This window comes from Rhinatrema bivittatum, chromosome 4 (genome assembly GCF_901001135.1).
Source record: "Rhinatrema bivittatum chromosome 4, aRhiBiv1.1, whole genome shotgun sequence".
Lineage (NCBI taxonomy): Eukaryota > Metazoa > Chordata > Amphibia > Gymnophiona > Rhinatrematidae > Rhinatrema > Rhinatrema bivittatum.
This window is the reverse complement of record NC_042618.1, coordinates 78364298-78378411: the sequence shown is the minus strand read 5'-3', so window position 1 is coordinate 78378411 and position 14114 is coordinate 78364298. Positions and strand designations below refer to the sequence as shown.

At 42.4% G+C, this 14114-nt stretch overlaps 1 long non-coding RNA gene across 2 annotated transcripts in view; it reads right to left on the bottom strand.

Moving 5' to 3' along the window:
* Window positions 1-9773: 9773 nt before the first annotated feature.
* The window catches only part of LOC115089321, a 43607-nt gene continuing 39266 nt past the window's right edge, over window positions 9774-14114 (bottom strand). The window contains exon 3 of one of the 2 annotated variants that reach the window (XR_003856071.1): window positions 9774-10308. This is a non-coding gene — a long non-coding RNA (uncharacterized LOC115089321). Of the gene's footprint in view, window positions 10309-10480; window positions 10602-14114 lie in introns of those variants that run through there. The other variant, XR_003856070.1, reaches the window with a different exon arrangement.

Here is a 14114-nt window from a genome sequence, read left to right as displayed (position 1 = left end):
ATTGAATTCTTCATGACCAACATCACATTAAATAAGCCAATTACCATCTTAGGTGATTTTAACATCCACATGGAATCACTCCCCCATTCACCCACATGTGAAGCAATTAATAATGCACTAGCAACATTAGGTCTAAAGCAAATCATTAATGGCCCAACCCACAAAGCGGGACACACTTTAGACCTCGTTTTCATTAACACTGACCACTGGCAAACACACAATACAAAGATAACCAAGATCCCTTGGTCAGATCATTCTCTGATTCACTCCCATATGAGCTCTAACTCAAACCTGACAACAACAGATAAGCTCCCATGACAACGACATACCGCCCTCCTTTTAATCTGGAAACCCTCCAGAAAAACTACAACTTGATTTAACAAACCTAGACCTATCTAACTCTGAGAAGGCCGTTACATAATGGCTCAGCATCACCAACTCTGTTGCCAACAATATAAACCCCACCAACAGTAAAACAACGAAATGCCCCCTCTACCAGAACCAATGGTATAATGCCAACTTCAGATCAGCCAAACAAGAGCTTAGGAAAAAAGAAAAAACCTGGTGGAAGAGCAAATCAGTCGCATCACTAACCGCCTATCGAACCTACCTATCCCAATATAAAAACCTTATCAACAACACAAAAAAAGAATTCTTCACAAGAAAAATCAATAAATTTCAACATAACCCCAGAATGCTATTCAATATTGTACAAAACCTCACCAAAGACCCAAATGAGCATAATAGGCCAATAAACAAAAACAAATGCAATGAACTTGCCGAATTCTTCAAAGCAAAGTAAACAAACTAATAAAAAACAACCTCACCGATAACACACAAAACATTAAAATGCAAAAACCAGAAATTCCATCATGGCCAAACTTTGATCCAGCCTTTTCCTTGTAAATCAAAACTATCATCAAAAAAATGAACCCAGCCAATCACCCCACTGACAGCATCCATGTATCCACGATCAAGGCTATTGAAACCACCATAACCAATGCCATAACTGACATCATCAACCTTTCACTCACAGAAGGAAATTACCCAGACTCCCTTAAATCAGCAATAATTAAACCCATATTAAAAAACAATAACGTGGACCCAGATAACCTTCAAAACTATCGTCCTATCTCAAACTTTCCATTCATCGCCAAAATCATTGAAAAAGTCGTCCATTTCCAACTCTCCGATCACCTTGAACAGAACAACATACTACACCCATCGCAGTTTGGTTTCAGGAAATACCTTAGCACCGAAACACTACTCCTCTCCCTCAACGACATCATTCTCCAAGGCTTCAAAAATGGAAAAAGCTACCTATTTGTACTACATGACCTTTCAGCAGTGTTTGACACAGTAAACCATTCAATTCTCCTCGAACACTTAAGCGAAATAGGACTAACCAACAAAACCCTTCTCTGATTCTCATCCTACTTATCCAACAGAACCTACTAAGTCAAACTTAACAATTCTCTCTCTGACAGGATACACCTAAGCACTGGAGTGCCACAAGGCTCTGCATTATCCGCAACACTCTTTAACATTTACCTTCTCCCGATATGTCATCTACTAGCCAGCCTTAACCTAAAACACTTTCTCTATGCTGATGATATCCAAATTCTAATCGAGATACAAAACTCACTTGATGAAACCTATAAAATAACAGCAAACCATCTCACAACAATCAAGCAACTATTAACCAAGATAAAATTTGTAATAAACATCGAGAAGACTGAAATAATATCAATTGATAGAAAAAGCAGGCCATCACCCCCACCACCCCTCAACTAGAAAATCAACTAGATACATTCTCCCCCATCACACACTCACGCAACCTTGGAGTCATCATTGACAATGAACTATCCTTTAAAAATCACATATAAAAAAAAATAAGAAATGGATACCACAAATTACTAACCCTGAGGCGTCTAAAACCATTTCTAACCCCAGAGGACTTCAGAACTGTACTTCAACTACTCATTTTCTCCAATCTACACTATTGCCATTCCTTATTTTTCGGTCTACCACAGTCCAGCATTCGCCCCCTACAAATCCTACAAAATTCAGCAGCGAGAATACTAACAGGAACAAAGAAATCCAAACACATAACCCCGATTCTTACATCCCTGCACTGGCTACCAATAAAATTCTGAATAGACTACAAAATTTTAACCTTGCTACACAAACTTATACACAAGGAACAAACCGACTGGTTAGACGTGGCTATCAAACCCTACGTACCTCACAAAAACCTTCAATCTGCCAACAAGGGACTCCTGACAATTCTCTCCCATCGCTCCACACAACTCACCTCAATCAATGAGCGTGCATTTTCCCTTGCCAGTCCCAAAATCTGGAATACACTGCCAATAGAACTAAGACTACAACCCAGCCTGAAAACATTTAAAAAGGATCTGAAAACCTGGTTGTTTACCAAAGCCTATCATGACACACAATGAACCTTAACTGGCACCCTCAGCTCTCCTGTCAACAGAGCAATACCACAGGTATCTGCCCATGCTTCAAACATATATCTATGATAATTGAACTCTAACCTTATTGTTAAAAAAAACCATCAGTATTATGTGAGTTCCACTGTTAAACTAAGCTATGCTATACTGTTGTATTATGTGAGTTCCACTGCTAAACTAAGATACGTTGTTAATCTTTTAATTAACCCATGACTTCACTCTTATGACAACATGCCTTGCCTAACACCTTCCCTAGGTCGTTAACTTAAAGGAAGCTTGTAAACCGTTATTAAACCAACTTTACTATGCAAATCTTCTTCCTAAACAATGCTATGTTATACCGCTGTTAATATGTTAACTACCCCATGACTTCTCTAATACTACATTGTACATATCACTTTTCACAAGATTGTCAACTTAATGGAAGCATGTAAACCGTTGTGATGGCAATACCGAACGATGGTATATAAAACTCTACAAATAAATAAATAAATAAATAAACAAACAAGCATGCACGGGGGTCCCCTACTGTGTAATGTTACTTCTGTTAGGGATGTTTTTGGGTACTTGCCAGGTTCTTATGGCCTGGATTGGCCACTGTTGGAAACAGGATGCTGGGCTTGATGGACCCTTGGTCTGACCCAGTATGGCATTTTCTTATGTTCTTATGTTCTTATGATGGCGTGTAAGTCCTAAAAAAAAAATATAGGCATGTCAGCAGGGTTTTAAGGATTGGGTTAAGAGGGGAAAAGGAAGGCTATTTAAATAGGAAGATTAGGAAATCCTGTCCTTTACTTGGGTGAACTGGAAACGAAGTGGTTTAACTAATAATTGCATCAGTGCACATTTCTGTTAAAGTTCCCCCCCTCCCACACACACACACACACACACTTAGGTGGTAGAGACGGCATTTGTTCGCACAGGCCCGTGTCCATATAAAATTGTGTGTGCATGTTCAGCCAATTTTTATTCCATGCATGCATATTTGCGAGTATGTTATAAAATGGCCATGACTCTGGACACAAACCCGGCATACACACGTACATCATCCTTATGTGTGTACTTTTATGTACATGGAGAGAGGAGTTCAAGAGGGTGGAATTTGTTCAGAGTTGGGACTTACGCATATGCTTTGCAATTTAGAAAATAATGCATATAAATTCTCTAAGCAATACAACATGCATCAAATAGCAGGTTTAAGTGTTTGTGCATATTGCCAGGATAATTTTCAAAGAAAATTTATAGGTATAAATTGGGGTAACTTGGGTGCACAACAGCCTGCACATTTATGCAACCTGTTAGAATATTATTCTCATATTTTTTATATATTGTTTCCATGAGTGAATCTTATGTGAAAACATAGAAGGGTGTGTACACTCATTTTACATGAATATGCAAAAGAAAATGAATGTGACGCACTTTGGTTCATTCCCCAAATGGAATGAACCAAAAACAGCTTCATAATCAAATATCCCACAATGTTTGGGTATTTCCATTTTTGGTAAAAAAAAAAATGACTCCCATTCCTTCTCTGACAATCTTCCTCCCCCAAGCTTGCTATGGGGCTTGAGCTGGGCCCAGCCAGGGCCTCCCTGGGCCCCCTCCTCTTGTCATTAAAATCCTTTGGGACCTGGGCCTATGCAGCTGGGCCTGATTGACCTGTTTGACAAATTGAAGAGTAGTAAATCACCTGGACCAGATGGTATACACCCCAGAGTTCTGAAGGAACTAAAAAATGAAATTTCAGATCTTTTAGTAAAAATTTGTAACCTATCATTAAAATCATCCATTGTACCTGAAGACTGGAGGATAGCAAATGTAACCCCAATATTTAAAAAGGGCTCCAGGGGCGATCCTGGAAACTACAGACAGATTAGCCTGACTTCAGTGCCAGGAAAAATAGTGGAAAGTGTTCTAAACATCAAAATCACAGAACATATAGAAAGACAAGGTTTAATGGAACAAAGTCAGCATGGCTTTACCCAAGGCATGTTTTGCCTCACAAATCTGCTTCACTTTTTTGAAGGAGTTAATAAACATGTGGATAAAGGTGAACTGGTAGATGTAGTAGATATTCAGAAGGCGTTTGACAAAGTTCCTCATGAGAGGCTTCTAGGAAAAGTAAAAAGTCATGGGATAGGTGGCGATGTCCTTTCGTGGATTGCAAACTGGCTAAAAGACAGGAAACAGAGAGTAGGATTAAATGGACAATTTTCTCAGTGGAAGGGAGTGGGCAGTGGAGTGCCTCAGGGATCTGTATTGGGACCCTTACTTTTAAATATATTTATAAATGATCTGGAAAGAAATACGAAGAGTGAGATAATCAAATGTGCAGATGATACAAAATTGTTCAGAGTAGTTAAATCACAAGCAGATTGTAATAAATTGCAGGAAGACCTTGTGAGACTGGAAAATTGGGCATCAAAATGGCAGATAAAAATTAATGTGGATAAGTGCAAGGTGATGCATATAGGGAAAAATAACCCATGCTGTAGTTACACCATGTTAGGTTTCATATTGGGTGCTACAACCCAAGAAAGAGATCTAGGTGTCATAGTGGATAACACATTGAAATCATCGGTTCAGTGTGCTGCGGCAGTCAAAAAAGCAAACAGAATGTTAGGAATTATTAGAAAGGGAATGGTGAATAAAACGGAAAATGTCATAATGCCTCTGTATCGCTCCATGGTGAGACTGCACCTTGAATACTGTATACAATTCTGGTCGCCGTATCTCAAAAAAGATATGATTGCGATGGAGAAGGTACAGAGAAGGGCTACCAAAATGATAAGGGGAATGGAACAGCTCCCCTATGAGGAAAGACTAAAGAGGTTAGGACTTTTCAGCTTGGAGAAGAGATGGCTGAGGGGGGATATGATAGAGGTGTTTAAAATCATGAGAGGTCTAGAACGGGTAGATGTGAATCGGTTATTTACTCTTTCGGATAATAGAGAGACTAGGGGGCATTCCATGAAGTTAGCATGGGGCACATTTAAAACTAATCAGAGAAAGTTCTTTTTTACTCAATGCACAATTAAACTCTGGAATTTGTTGCCAGAGGATGTGGTTAGTGCAGTTAGTATAGCTGTGTTTAAAAAAGGATTGGATAAGTTCTTGGAGGAGAAGTCCATTACCTGCTATTAAGTTCACTTAGAGAATAGCCACTGCCATTAGCAACGGTAACATGGAATAGAATTAGTTTTTGGGTACTTGCCACGTTCTTATGGCCTTGATTGGCCACTGTTGGAAACAGGATGCTGGGCTTGATGGACCCTTAGTCTGACCCATTATGGCATGTTCTTTTGTTCTTATGTAGCCAAGCCTAGTTAGGCCCCTCTAACCCCCCCTTCTACTCTTTAAAAATGCTAGGACTGGGACGTTCCTTGGCCCCGCCCCCACTTGCCCCTTTTTTGGCATCCGGCATTGGCAGCAGCAGCATTGAAAGGGTAGGAACACCTACTTTCCCCTGCCCTAGCTTGCCCCCATTAAAATGGAGGTACTGGCCCTCCTGAGTGTCTCTTTTCGATATGGTATCCAGCACCATGTTAATAGCTTTGATTTCTGTGATGCTTGAAAATAGCAATTTCATTTGTATAAGAACCAACACATAGTTCTGGCACGTAAATAAAAATTAATGTTAATCATATCCCTAGAGTCTTTAACATATTACAGTCAGGTTGAAACAAAGGGCTGTAGAAATCTTTTAGTAAAGCTGGAGAAAGGTGTAGGGCAGATATATATATATATATATATATATATATATTGTCACGATCAGGTCCCTCCGCTCAGCGTGCTGTGGGGCTTGGCTGGGCTTCAGGCCTCTGGCTTCGCTCCTATGACACGTCTTGTCCCCTTGCACAGCTCAAGCATAGCGCTGCTATGGACTCCTCACAGCCTCTAGTCAGAGTGCCAGGCCCAGTCCAGGCACTCCCAAGCAGTACACAGAAAAAGGAGCTTAATCACTAAGGAGTTTAATGTGGTGCTGTAGCTCAGCGGCTGCAGCCTTATATTAATGCGGGGTTGTCCTTACAAGCCCCAGGGTACACAGCATTTAAAACACAATTCCCTTCCCGCCTGTCTCATACATCCATACAGCAATACAGGATTTACCATCCCCCAACCTCCTGGTTATTCCACCTCCATAGAGGAACAGCTGGAGCTTTCCTCTCCCCAGCTTACCTCCATCTCCTCCTCCAGAGACTCTGAGGAGCCGGGCTTTTGTGGCCAGGTCCACCACGGGGGCACGCCCTCTTCTTCAGCCTCCATAGAGCATGCTGAGTCATAGGGATCAGTCCCAATTTCCTCCACCTGTTCCTGCTCAGGCTCCAGCCAGGGGTCAGGTGTTGGTTCGGGGAACCTGGGAAGTGTAGTCTTTGCTACCTTCCTCAGCGCCCTCCGGTGGCTAAGTTTGGTACCACTAGCTTCTGCTCGGCTGTGTCTCAGCTGTTTCTGCCCCGGGCCAGGTCGTACTGCATCACAATATATATATATATATATTTGCTGAGACTATTAGATCCCAGTTGATAAAAACCCAAGCTCATTAGAGATCAGAATTACTTTAAACCTTTTTTTTTCTTTTGTAGTATGGGTATGTATTGAATTGCATAGTCTGGGTAAACAAATAAACGTGGGAGTAGCTTGCTTGTTGCGGTGGTTACTACCCCGAACCAATTAAGCCTAATACTTCACTTTGAATACATATACAGCACAGCTCACTGCTTCAACAACAGGGGGGAATGAATATAAGAGGATTTACATTCAGACAACTACCAACTAGGATTGAATTGCATAGTCTGGGGAAACAAATAAGCGTGGGAGTAGCTTGCTTGTTGCAGCGGTTACTACCCCGACCCAATACTTCACTTTGAATACATATACAGCGCAGCTCACTGCTTCAATGGCAGGGGGAATGAAGAAAAAATGATTTATATTAAGACAACCAACAAGGACTAAATTGCACAGGCTGGGTAAACAAATAAGCGTGGGAGTAGCTTGCTTATTGTGGCAGTTACTACCCCTAACCAATTAGGCTTGATACTTAACTTTTATGCAGTTCCAGCACTTTTCTCTACATCAGTGGCAGGGGTGGAAGGAAAATTAAAAACAAAAAGTTAACAATAAGGGCCCGGACTTCAGCAGTCAGAGTAACAGATAAGTATGAGAAAAATAACTGTGAAAGCTTGCTGGGCAGACTGGATGGGCTGTATGGTCTTCTTCTGCCATCACTTCTATGTTTCTATGTATTCTGACTTGCTATAATTCACAGTGAATGACAGTTACATAAGACATGGTTTAGACTTGTTAGGCAACAGCTCTAAATTATTCTGGACTCAGGAATGCCTATATCAACCATGCCAGGAACAGTCCCAACCAACACTTTTCACACATGCATTTAAAAACTAAGGGGCAGATTTTTAAAAAGTACGTGCGCACAAACTTTTGTTCGCGCACCCGGCGCAAACAAGAGTATGCTGGATTTTAATAGATACGCGCGTAGCTTTACGTATCTTTTAAAATCCGGGGTCGGCGGGTCAAGGCTGTGCAAAATCGGCAGCCTGCGTGTGCCGAGCCGCACAGCCTGCCTCTGTTCCCTCCGAGGCAGCTCTGAAATCAGAGCGACCTCAGAGGGAACTTTCTTTCCTGCGCCCTCCACCTTCCCCTCCCTTCCCCTACTTAACCCACCCCCCCAGCCCTATCTAACTCCCCCCCCACCTTTATTATAAAAGTTATGCCTGCCTTAGGCAGGCGTAACTCGCGCGCGCCGGCTGGCTGCCAGCGTGCGATTCCCCAGCCTGGGAGCAGTTTCGAAGGCCTCGGCCACGCCCCCGAAATGCCCCCGGGCCAGAACCACGCCCGCGGCCCCGTCCCCGGAACGCCCCCCGATGACGCGCTGCTGCGAGACGTCCCCGACACGTCCCCCCAAGAAAGTTCCGGGACTTACGCGTGTCCTGGGGCTTGTGCGCGCTGCCGAGGCTATGCAACATAGGCTCGGCGCATGCAGGGGGTGGAAGGGGCAGCTTTTGCGGGGGTTACACGCGTATCATACGCGCGTACCCCTTTGAAAATCTGCCCCTAAATACCCAGCACAGAAGTAGTAGACTAATCGAGGTTGTACATATACCTGCAGGAAGGTGTGTGAAGTGTCTGATAATCTTTCCATTGCAGTCCAGCTGTCTGCAGTTGTTACTATTGGTGAACCTTTTTTGAAAGGAGGGAATCTCAAAAGTAATGTGAGAAAAACAAATTCCACTGATAGGATGCGGAATACCTGGAACATAACTTCCAGTAGAGTTTAGTTTATAGGAACTAAAACAGTGACAGAATTCAACCATGCATGATATAGCAAAGAATTTAGTGACAGAGAGAGGTCACAGATTAAGAACTATGACAGCACAGTTAGCAAGTACAAATCAGCAAACTGGATGGGACTAGGAAGTTATCTTTGGCTGATTTCTTCTATATTTCTATAATGTGCTTACATATATATATAGAAAAATGAAAGTGAGTATGAAATCTGACCGAATGAGCAAGAGAAAGAAAGAGCACAGATATGAATATAAGGAATACTAGATTTCAATTATGGCAATATGTACAGTATATATCACTTTCATTGAATCTCAAGGCAATTTACAATGAATCTAATTGTACATACAATAAGAATAAAAATAAAACATTCAAAAAACATTTGACCTACCCCCAATGCCAACTAAAATGTCCCCCAGTTTACCTAGTCATCTGACTTCTTTAGTTATGTATTAAATTAACAAAATGTTTGAACAAATCACCAAGAGGTCAATATTCAAAATGTGTTCAGCACCGATTAGGCTAGGTAGCGGCCGCTGAATTTGTGCCTATGTTCAGCGGCTACCAGTTAGCCACATAAGTCCATTATATGGCTAAAATGTTAGCCACATAACTTGTAGGTGTATAGTAGGCGGATTGGGACTGAGCGAGTTAGCTGTATCAGTTACGCAACTAACTACCGATATTGAGTCTTAGCCACATAAGCTATGCAGCTAAGTTAGACCTGCTCAATAGCAGGTCTACGGCTAAGTGTGCACTGTATGTGTATATTCAGCAGCTTAGCCGTGCCACTGAATATACCTCGTAACTTAGCTGGAAAAGTTAAATCTGGCTAAGTACTGAAATGGTAAACAACTACATGCATATCCTCTGAAAACTCAGTGAACAATACCTAGCAAATCAGAGGTCTTAAGGCAAACTCTATGCCAAACTGTAAATTTATTTTTAACAAACTCTGTTACAACAATCATTTACAAGAATTATTTTATAGCATTCAGTGGACCACTCCCCTATCCTATTAATACCCATTACCTTCCATAGCTAAAAATACTCTATAATCACTCTCACTCTTACTTTACCCTCCAATCACCCCAATCATACCATACATATATCTCACACACTCATGCATTCATCCATATATAAAACCATAATCATATTAAAACTTTCATTGTACTAGAATGATGATAAAGCTTGCAATATACTTATAGAACTTCAAATATAATGATGCTGTTCTTAATATATTTATTACTCACTATATATTGTTTCCTTTCCAAAAGAATATTATTTTTTACAATGAAAATTCTCTTTTATATTTCTCACACAACACAATACTGTCAGCAGATATTCTTTTTGTGTCAGTCCAGTCCAGCGTCAGTCCAGTCCAACGAGAGCCTCGTTTCACCCTGCTGCCCAGGGCTTCTTCAGGGACATCACTTTTAACTTTCCAAAGCGAGATTCTTTAGTTGCCTAAGTTGTCTTATTAAACCGATGTATGGTGGTCCACCATATGGTGCTGTAATCGTATCAAAATCTACAATGTAATGAACATAATCATAGCAATTTGTACATAATAATGCTCAATATTATACCTTATAATGTATCTAATATGATTATCATTAACAGATAGTACTGGAGTAAACGTTACTAAATGTTTAATTCACATATTTTCATTCACCACTCTTCCATTCACAACATTTTCATTCCAAATGGATTGCATCCCTCTGATGAATCGTGTGCTTAATATATTCACTTTCTTCTGGTGCATTTCCAAATCTTGTTACTTGCTATTGTTCCTTCATAATCCACTTTGTTTTCTTCCCAAACCTGCAAGTATGTTATGTCCCCATCATTATAGCAATTAACACAAACTTTACGTATCATACCATCTATTACTTTTTAGAACATCTATTTCTCGGTCAGGAATTAAGCACTCTAAAGTGTACACTTAGAGGTAGATCTTCAAAAAATATGTGCGCGCGTACAAAAGTACACCAGATTTTATAAGATACGCACGTAGCTGCGCATATCTTATAAAATCCGGGGTTGGCGCGTGCAAGGCTGCGCAAAATCGGCAGCCTACGCGCGCTGAGCCGCGCAGCCTGCCTTCATTCCCTCCGAGGCCGCTTCGAAATCGGAGCGGCCTCGGAGGGAACTTTCCTTCCGCGTCCCCCCACCTTCCCCTCCTTTCCTATCTACCCCACCCCCCAGCCCTACCTAAATTCCCCCCCACCTTTGTTGGGCAAGTTACGCCTGCTTGAAGCAGGCGTAACTTGCGCGCGCCACCCCGGCATCCCCCGGCACAGGCTGCAGTGCCGGGGACTCGGGACTGCCCTCCCGGCCCGCCCCCAAACCGCCGTCACGCCCCCAGACCCGCCCCTGCCCCGGACACGCTCCTCCCGCCCCTTTTAGGAAGCCCCGGGACGCGCGTAAGTCCCGGGGCTTTGCGCGCGCCGGCGGCCTATGCAAAATAGGTGCGCCGGCGCGCGAGTGCCCTGCACGCTTAAATCCGGGAGGATTTACGCACGCAGGGGTTTTAAAATCTACCCCTTATTGCGTCAATATGTGAACTGCACGCCGCTGCAATGCTTCAACTAACAAGCGATTCACCTGCGCTTATCAAGTCTTGTATCTTCTTAATGGGCCATAGCCCCAATGTTGCGTACGTGGTTTTATATATAGATGAATGCATGAGTGTGTGAGATATACGTATGGTATGACTGGGGTGATTGGAGGGTAAAGCAAGAGTGAGAGTGATGGAGTATTTTTAGCTATGGAAGGTAATGGATATTAATAGGATTGGGGAGTGGTCCACTGGATGCTATAAAATAATTCTTGTAAATGATTGTTGTAACAGAGTTTGTTAAAAATAAATTTATAACTTGGCATAGAGTTTGCCTTAAGACCTTTGATTTGCTAGGTATTGTTTATTAAGGGGCACATTTTCTCGGGTTACGCGCGTAGCAGATTTTCAAAGGCTATGCGCGTAACCCGAGAAAATTTGCCCCTGCGTGCTCTGAGCCTATTTTGCATAGGCTCGGCAGCGCGCGCAAGCCCCGGGACGCTCGTATGTCCTGAGGCTTGCAAAAAGGGGCGGTCTGGGGGCGTGGCGGCGGATTGGTGGTGGTCCGGGGGCGTGGCCCGGGGCATGGGGGCGGTCCGGGGGCGGGGTCAAGTGCTCCGGCACAGCGGCCTGTGCCAGGGTATGGTGCGCTGGTGCGTGCAAGTTACGCCTGCCTCAGGCAGGCGTAACTTTTTCAACAAAGGTAGGGGGGAGATTTAGTTAGGGCTGGGGGGTGGGTTAGATAGGGGAAGGGAGGGGCCGGAGGGAACGGGGAAAGCCATCGAGGCTCCCCTCAGGCTCGGCACGCACGTGCACCCCCTTGCATGCTCCAACCATGGATTTTATAACATGCGCGCGGCAGCAGACGCATCTTATAAAATCGGGCGTAGATTTGTTTGCACCGGGTTGAGCGAACAAATCTACGCCCGCACATAAGTTTTAAAATCTGGCCCTATGTATTTAAATGGCCAGGTTTGAAAAAAATACTGACCTCCAAGTCTTTAGTATTATAAATGAGCTTGTAGGCATTTGGGTATACTAAAATGGTTTTAAAAGGCAAATGCTACTATGCTTTGGGAAAAAAAAAATCAGCACTTCCCTGTTAAAGATGGAAAATTTGCCTGGAACACTTTAATAACAAGTCCAATGTCAGATGCAAAACTGAAGGAGTCCTAAGTATTCCAGAACTAGACCAAAATATGAAAATATTCAAAAAATGTATTCAAAAGTATATGGATGAAGGAAGTTTCAAACATACAAGACCATGTTCTGTATAATGTCTCAACTATAATCATGGCTCCAGTCCAAAATATTTAGTTTTCTTTTCTCAGTAATGCAAGTAAAAGTCCACTGCTAACTAGTCTCATATTTAAAAATAAGAGAAGAAAACTAAAAATAGTTTTGCAATTCTATTTGTTAGAATAGCTGTCTTGCAGCTGAATTTCTTATTTTCTCTGAAGCATAAAAATGATTTTAAAGTGTCAAAATCACTTCCTATGGAGTAATGGGGACTGTGCAGCTGCAGTAGTGCTCAGGCTTGGAGCTGTGCCAGCTTTGAGAAGAAGTAAATATATTCGGGTCTGAGGTATCCAGGAAGTGAAGAAAAGGCATGCATATATTTGGGTGAATGGGTGTTTGTGTGCATGTCTTTGTGTGGAATGGAGAGCATTCATGGAGCATCTATGGTGACTCCTCCTTCTGCATGCTCCAAATATCTTTGTGGACCATGATAAATATCTTGTTTCGGGGACAAATATCTCATGAATATCCCCTTTTATGACAGCTGCTTCTCAGCTAGTTGACATGTAAAGGCCAAATTGATTTTGGATGAACTGAGTACAAAATTATTAACAAGGATTTGTTAGAAGGTTGTTGTGCTATAATGTAATTCCCTATGGGAAAAATGGTTTCTGCGTAAAGAATGAGCCAGAGAGCACTTTATGACATCTCACATGAAATCACTTATTAAACATATGTTGAAATGTTATGACCAATTGCCATGCACTGAGATACTGGAATGCCTACCAAGAGTGATGTGCAGTCCCAGAATTTATGATTTGATTCATTTATTTTGATTAGGCTATTTTTTTCATTTCTATTCAGTTTGTTTAATGTTTTTTTTTTTTTTTGGTTTGACAAAAAAAACCCAAAACAAAAAGAAAACCCAAACTGATTAAATAAAAGGCATCCAGCAGCCTTGGCTAGGCTTTCCCAGGCCAAAAAACTGAGTTTGGTACCAAGTTTTGGTCCTGGCACATAGGCCTAGGTTCAGGCCAGGCCCAGCACCAAGGCATAATCCCAGCACTGAGGACTAGGCCAACACCAAGTCTGGCACCAGCGCCTAGGCTAGGTGCTGAGGTATAGGCCTAGGCCAAGATTGGTCCTGAGGTCTAGGCTCGGCTTTGAGGTCTAGGATGTAGTTGTGGCCAGGCACAGGGCCTTTCCCTTGTGGAAGACTGTCAGGGCAGGGGAGCTCCTACCTGGATCTCACTTACCCCTTTCTAAGATCCCACACTACAAGGGCAGGAACAATGCTTAGTCACTTCTGCCTTAGTCCCAGCACTATAAAAATGGCACTATCCACCTAGGTGGTGGTGCCAAATTGACTTTGTTTCAACACTTTTCTTTCCTCCTTTGTATACCCATCAAAATGGTGTTAACTGCACTGGAGGAAGGCAACCAAGTGATGTCACTTTGGCATTATCCTTCAGGTGGAAGGCACCATTTTTAAAGAACTGGAACCTGGAAAAGATAGAAACCCTGGGCCTAAGCATCAA